Source organism: Galeopterus variegatus, unplaced genomic scaffold (genome assembly GCF_000696425.1).
Source record: "Galeopterus variegatus unplaced genomic scaffold, G_variegatus-3.0.2 Scaffold3578, whole genome shotgun sequence".
NCBI classification, from domain to species: Eukaryota; Metazoa; Chordata; class Mammalia; order Dermoptera; family Cynocephalidae; genus Galeopterus; species Galeopterus variegatus.
Genome location: NW_007729689.1, coordinates 297,536 through 302,412, shown reverse-complemented (window position 1 = coordinate 302,412; position 4,877 = coordinate 297,536).

The following is a 4,877-nucleotide window of genomic DNA, read 5'->3' as shown; positions in this document are numbered from 1 at the left end:
GCTAAGATAAGCCTGGAATGTTGTAGCAAGACTTTCTGAAGACTGGGGAATAAAAGAAGAAGAAAAAAGAATGTTACAAGAGTTACAGGTAGTAGATATTTCTCTTTTAGTGAGGTGGTCACTATGGGGTTGTCTCCCTGAGAAGCTCCTGGCCTCATTCCATGTGTCAGAGGCCGACTTTGCCTTGTACCTCTTGGAAGGGTCTCCAAACACATCTAAGCTTAAAGTGTAAGGGAGCAAGTTCCACTTTCCTTATACATATGTACAAGAGTTCTGGTTTCCTATTTGTGGGCCCACCTCTTTCCTCCAGATACAGGAATGACCACTTTTTTTTTCAGAGAAACCATACCTTCACACAAGGATTCAGTCATAGGAGCATAATCATTATTTCAATCAAATAGATAAGAATTCCAATCATACCAAAGATATTGTTAGTAGTGGGAATGTATTTTCATATAGAGGTCTGAACTTCTCTGTAGACTGCTAGTTATTCTAAAATATGTTGACGCCAAATGGGAGAGAAAGAAATGGAAACAGTGACTGTAGNTAAAGTCTAATTCCTCCTCCCCTTGAGTCAGTGCTGGCCTTAGTGACCTACTTGACCAACGTAATGTTATGGAATTGGTGTTCTGGTACTTCCAAGGCTTAGGTCTTCTTAGATTATAAGAATTCTTGCAGCTTCTACTCCAGCCTTCTGAAATACTCACTCTTGGAACCCAGCTGCAATGCCATGAGGAAGGCTAAGCAACTCTGTGGAGAGACTCATATGGGATGATCAAAGGCCCCCCACCAGTATTTCCAACCAAGGGCTCCTAGCAAATAGCCAAGAGGTGGAGAAATAGAGTCGAGTACGATAAGTCTGCCAGGGAGCTGAGTTGGACTGTAACACAAAGGTATTTTGCTAGCTGTGTGAATGAGCCATCCTGGACACTCATGCTGCAGTCCCAGTCAAATCAGTCCGGCTGATGCCATGTAGAAGCAGAGTAGAGCCATCCAGCTGAGTCTTTCACAAATTTCTGATCTACAAAATGATGAATAAAATAAAAATTGTTTGTCACTGAGTTTTGAATGGTTTGCTACACAACAATAGATAACTTCTGTATTTATCAACTCCATGTCTTTCCACTTTCTTCCCAATCCACTTAGATTCTGTTGTTCATCAATTCAGTCATTTTCTTTTCAATATCCTAACAGGATTGGCAAACTGGTTAATGGGCCTGTTGCCAATTTTTGCAAATAAAGTTTTATCACAACACAACATAGTCATTTATGTACTTATTGTCTATGGCTACTTTTGTACAACAACTGCAAAGTTTCGTATTTACAACAGAGACCATATGGCATGCAAAGCCTGAAATATTTATGTCTGGCCATTGACAGAAAACGTTTGCCAGCTTCTACCCTCCATTCCCTTGCCCAGTAGTCCTTTCTTTTCATTCACCTTCTTTTTATTGATTGATTGATTGATTGATTGAATCAAAATGGAATACATATTTTTGAGGTTCAACATTGATGTATGTTGATCAAACTAATATTACTAGCATATATATTGTTACAAATCGTAATTTGTTCTTTATGCCCCTTGTCCAATCTCTCCCCATCCCCCTCTCCCTCCCCCTTGCCCCTCTAATTACCCTAGATTTCTTCTCTCCTTCTGAAAGAATAATGGTTACTCTGTTGACGTTGCCTAGATGATCTGTCCAATGCTGAGAGAGGTGTGATCAGGTCCCCCAATATTATCAAAGAGCAGATGCTTCTTCTGACACTCTGAAATGGGCTTTGTGGAGAGAGACATCCTCTTTTCTTTATCTGTGCTGTTGACTCTCCTTGTTTCAATGCACTCCAGTGGTTGGCAGACCATCTGCATGGTGGTTGTGGCATCTAGCCGCTTTCACAACAGCCATAGTAATTGTGGTGGCTGTGGTGGGCCGCCCACATAGAGGTGATGTTTTTGGCATGCTCCTTGGCACTGGCTGTGTGCCTGGTTGTGGGGTGTGTCTGGTTCCCTGCTCCATGTCTTGGGTCCCCAGGCAGGCCCTGAGGCTCCGGTGTGGTGTGCCTAGTTGTGGGACGGGGGTCCAGTCCCTGGCTCCATGCCTCAGGTCACCGGGTGGGCCCTGATGTGCTGGCACAGTGTGCCTGGTTGTGGGAGGGAGGTCCAGTCCCCTTCTCCATGACTCGGGTCCCCAGGCGGGCCCCGAGGCACTGGCACAGTATGCCTGGTTGTGGGAGGGGGTTCCAGTCTCCAGCTCCATGCCTTGGGTCACCAGGCAGGCCACAAGGTGCTGGCATGGTGTGCCTGGTTGTGGGAGGGCGGTCAGGTCCTTGGCTCCAGACCTCAGGTCCCTGGGTGGCCCCAAGGCACTGGTGTGGTATGCCTGGTTGTGGGAGGGGGGTCCAGTCCCCTATTCCATGCCTTGGGTCCCAGGCAGGCCCCAAGTCTCTGGTGGTGTGCCTGGGCCAAAACTAATATTTTGTCCTTTGCTTACTTCTAAAATGGCGGAACTTCCTGTGGGAACCAGTATTTTAGCTATGTGGTTGAGCTAAATTGCTGCTTTGCTGCTGTTTCCCTAGGGAAGGCTTTTTGTGCAGCTCAGGGTTTAATGGTTGACCTTATAGGTACTTCTGGCTCTCCAGAGACCTGGTGGATCTGGGTTGTGTAGAAACTCTGATCTGGGCCTGAGTTTTGTCATCAAACTGCACCCCATGCAATTCTGCATTCCCAACCAGTCTCCTCTGAGTGGTCTTGCATTGACTGGGGGGTGGATCGACTGTCCTTGCTGTGTCCCAGTGTTCTCATGGTGGGCCTGTCTCCCGCACCACCTGTGCTCAAAACACTTCCCATGGGACAGGCCCTATGCCAGTCCCTTGTGATGACTCACCAGCCTCTGAATGTCTCCCTTATTTCAGTTGTTCTGGCTCCTCACTCCTGCGTGGGTCCACAGGAACCCTATTAGTGGTCTTGCTTTCTTGGGGGCCACCAAGGCTCTCTTCTCGCCTGCCATCTCCAAATAACTCCATCTGAAGGGCACAGCTGTGGCTTCTGCCATCTCCTGCTCCATGCTCTCATCAGCTCCAGCATTAAAGCTGCTGCGGCCCAAAGCTCTCAGAGCAGTTGTTTCTTTCTCTCATCGTGGTTTCTCCCGCCTTTATGAACTCCGCGGGTCTCTCCTCCTCTTTCCCTGAGCTCCAGCGGCCCCAGCTTGGCTGATGTTTCATTTTTATTGTTGGAAATTGGTTGATTTGTGGGAGAGAGTGATGCTGGGAACCATCTATTCCACCATCTTGACCGGAACTCTCATTCACCTTGTTACAGGGCACACTCAGCTCCCCAAAATTTGATATCACAGATCCAGCTGCCTGTCCCCAGACAGAAAACTGGCAAAAGTCAAATGTTCAAATGTTGACGAAAATGGAAGTCATCTTTTATTCGGGAATACCAGTGACCTGAGGAGAGACGTTAAACCTGAAGGAGAATGGCCAGGCTAAAGCCATCTCAAGGGCTCAGATTTAATGAGGGGTTTTTAAAGAGGGGGTTGAGGGAATGGAACGTGGGAAAATGAAAAGCAGGAGGGAGGGGACGTGAGCAGGGAGGGCTTCATGTAAGGTCTCAGGGTGCAAAGTCTCGCCAAGACTCTGTCTGGTTTCTGTTCCCATCTTTGCTGTTATCTCGGGGTCTGGGTAATACGTGTGAGTCTGCAGCTTCAGGCTGGCTGGAAAACAATTTTATGTTCATGTAAATAAGGTTCAAAATATCACATAACCATGGGAAAAGAGGGAACTCAGAGAAATGCATGCCAAAGAAATCTTGTCTTTTTAAACTTTGCTTACAGCCTATGCAGTTTTAGGTCCCAATATGGCTTTAGTCCTGCTCACTCCAACAACCTGAAAAATCCCCAGGATTGGTTTAGCCTTCTTTGATATTATACCCAGGATGCTGAAAAAAAAAAAAAAAAATCACACAACTGGGCAGATTGGTACCGTTATAAATTAATGGTCACCATTCTCATTCAGTTACCAATAATGCTCAGCAATCTATGATCATCTAGTTCAATTTCCACCCCAATGTAGGAGCAATTATTCACTTTATCTCTGTATGGTTTGGTATTTACTCAACAAGTATTAATTGAGCATCTTATGCATCAAGCTCCTTCTATATGTTAAGTATATGGGACAAATGATTTTGATAGACAAGGTCGCTGTTGTGATGGGGACATACAGTAACCAAAGAATTTCCAAAAGTGATCAAAAAAAAATTAAAACAGGGTAGTATGATAAATGGTGAGTGGTTAGAGGGGCAACATTAGAGAACCTGGTCATGGAAGAAGAAGTGGCTTTTCTCTCTGAAGAAGTGGCTTTTGAGCTCAGACTCGAATGACAAGAAGGAACCAGACATTTGAAGATCTTGTGAAGACATCTTCAGGTAGGCCCTGAAGCAGAAATGAACTTGATATAATAGAGGGACAGAAGAAAATCTTGTTTGGCTGGAGTTTAGTGAATCAGGGAAAGAGTAGCAGACAATGAGGCTGGAAAGAGAAGTAGGGGTCAGATACTGTTTTGATAGCTTTGTAAATCAGTAAGATCGATTAGGAGACTGTTTCAGCAGATCAAGCGGCGCATTATTGATGGCTTTGACAAGGATGGTGCTGTGGAGATGTCAGAGTGGAAGGAATTTGGGTATATTTTGGAGGTAAAGCTAACAGTTTTTGCTGATGGATTAAATGTGGAAGGTGTGGAAAAGAGAAAATTCCTGAATAACTCCTAGCTTTGTGTCTTTTGCAATAGGGTGAATAGTGATAATGTTTACTGAGATGGATAAGACCAGTGAAGGAAAAGATTTGGGGGTTTGGAAGAGAAGTCAGGACTTCACCAAGGTC